This window comes from Octopus bimaculoides, chromosome 25 (assembly GCF_001194135.2).
Source record: "Octopus bimaculoides isolate UCB-OBI-ISO-001 chromosome 25, ASM119413v2, whole genome shotgun sequence".
In the NCBI taxonomy this organism is placed as follows: domain Eukaryota; kingdom Metazoa; phylum Mollusca; class Cephalopoda; order Octopoda; family Octopodidae; genus Octopus; species Octopus bimaculoides.
The window spans coordinates 6,727,125-6,729,690 of record NC_069005.1 but is presented as its reverse complement, the minus strand read 5'-3'; the positions used below and the strand labels follow the sequence as shown (position 1 = coordinate 6,729,690).

Here is a 2,566-nt window from a genome sequence, read left to right as displayed (position 1 = left end):
ATATATATATATATATATATATATATATATACATATATATGTGTGTGTGTGTGTGTGTGTGTGTGTAAATACATGTGTGTGTACATGTACATGTGTGTATGTGTGTGTTTGTGTCTGTTCCCCCCCCCACTTCCGCTGCTTGACAGCCAATGTTGGTGTGTTTACATCCCTGTCCCTGTAATTTAGTGGTTTGACAAAAGAGACCGATAGAATAAGTAAGTACCAGGCTAAGCAAAAAGTACTGGGGTTGATTCATTCATCATCATCATCATCATCATCATCACCGTCGTTTAACGTCCGCTTTCCATGCTAGCATGGGTTGGACTAGAAATTATCCACAAAGGTGTTGTTATCTGTATGGTGGGATATGAAAGGTTTAGTCCACTTTGAACTTTTAAACCTAATCCAAACGATAACAAAGAAGATCTACTGTGAGCAGCTTAACCCTTTAGTGTTCAGATTAATCTGTTAAATGTAATACTGTTTTCACTCAAATTGTTTTGAATTAATCATACATTATCTTACAGCTTTGAAGTTTCGATGGTGTGACAGTTTATTCTTAGAATGTCAATGTAGGTTAGGTGTGAGAGGCTAGATATGGCCAGTTTGAATGTAAATCCTGTAGAATATTTGGGCCGGATATTGCCGGCTTAAACACCAAAGGGTTAAGTCAGCACTAGAAGAAAAATGACCATCTTTGGTTTCAAGGCAAAAGGTGAAGAAGAAGAAGAAGCATCACCCCCCACACACCCACAATATTTATTGACCCCCTGCCCCCAGACACACACACACACACACACACACACACACCAAATCTCTGACACTGTTAATTCCCTGATTTATCTGAAACACAATGCCAAACAACCAAAATGTAACATGGTGCCAGAAACCCAATCATGTAACACAGTGCTGGACCCACTATTTGAACCACTGACCATCCACCATGTTATGTGTTATTGTTGTCCACCTTTGACCACTGCTCTCCACTCTACCACTTGCAACAATTGTCCTACTAATGTATACTAATTTAGTAATCAGAGATGTTAAAAAACTTAATTATATAGGCAAGGACTCTAATTAAAAGTGGTAAACTCTAGACAAATGTGACAAGTGTAATTACCAAACTATTGCCCCCACCCCCCATCACTGTAATGGTTGTGTGTGTGTGTCTGTGTGTGTGTGTTTGTGGATGTATGTTTATGTATACGAGCATACTATCATTAAACAGTATTTTTTGTGTTGATGTATGTATGAATATATATGTGTGTGTGTGTGTGTGAGTATGTGTATGTGTGTGTATTTACACACAGACAGTACACACACACACACACACACACACACACACACACACAAATGCTTTTAATTTTTGTTTAAAGCTAAATCAGCACTAGTTTTAAGAAAAAATCTTTTGGTTGTGTGGTAAGTAGCTTGCTTACCAATCACATGGTTCCAGGTTCAGTCCCACTGCGTGGCACCTTGGGCAAGTGTCTTCTACTATAGCCTCGGGCCGACCAAAGCCTTGTGAGTGGATTTGGTATACGGAAACTGAAAGAAGCCCGTTGTATATATGTATATATATATATATATATATATATATATATGTTTGTGTGTCTGTGTTTGTCCCCCCCTAGCATTGCTTGACAACCGATGCTGGTGTGTTTACGTCCCTGTAACTTAGTGGTTCGGCAAAATAGACCAATAGAATAAGTAGTAGGCTTACAAAGAATAAGTAGTAGGCTTACAAAGAATAAGTCCTGGGGTCGATTTTCTCGACTAAAGGCGGTGCTCCACCATGGCTGCAGTCAAATGACTGAAACAAGTAAAAGAGAAAAGAGTAGGACTTTTACATTGTATTTCAAGATTTTGGGGCCTGGATCCCGTTTTCAGGTCTGTATACAACACACAACGGTACAGAGAAGTCAGTTTACAACACCATTTCTCTAAAGATTTCCTGAAGAAGAGATTATTTCTTATAAATTTGCATTGATTTGGTTTAAAAAAAAAAAAAAATGTCTGTTGCCATCACTGTGCCAGAAGATTAATTCCATGCTTATACTATTTCGCTGGTTTAGAAGTCAAAAATCCCCCTGCACCCAGTTTTGCCCCGTGCATTCGTTGACAGTCCCTGGGTCTTCCACATTGTTAATTTTTTTAATGCTGCCCTTGGTCTCTCAGTCTTCTTTTCCCACAGGTAGCATAAAATGACTCTAACTGCAATCTCTTCACCATTCGTTATCAAAGCTGTAAAATAAAGAATAAGTAATTAATGTTTATTTATATGTTGTATATATCATAATAAAGTATAAACAATTCAGCGATGATTGGACAATAAGTTGTATCAAATTAATGATAGAACAAGGAGACGTAAGTTTCGGAAATTCATCAGTGAAAATACTCAAAACTTTTGACTCTAGAAGTCCATCGTGTGTGTGTGTGTGTGTGTGTGTGTGTGTGTGAGTTTATCCCCCATCACTGCTTGACAACTAATGTTGTATATATATGTGTACATATATATGTATGTATATATGTATGTATATATATATATATATATATATATATATATATA

General features: G+C 37.3%; 1 long non-coding RNA gene across 1 annotated transcript in view; it reads right to left on the bottom strand.

Annotated features, from left to right (window-relative positions):
* Positions 1 to 1,835: 1,835 nt before the first annotated feature.
* LOC128250780 (uncharacterized) overlaps positions 1,836 to 2,566 on the bottom strand; it is a 16,779-nt gene continuing 16,048 nt past the window's right edge. The window contains exon 2 of the long non-coding RNA XR_008266757.1: positions 1,836 to 2,241. This is a non-coding gene — a long non-coding RNA (uncharacterized LOC128250780). The remainder of the gene's footprint in view (positions 2,242 to 2,566) is intronic.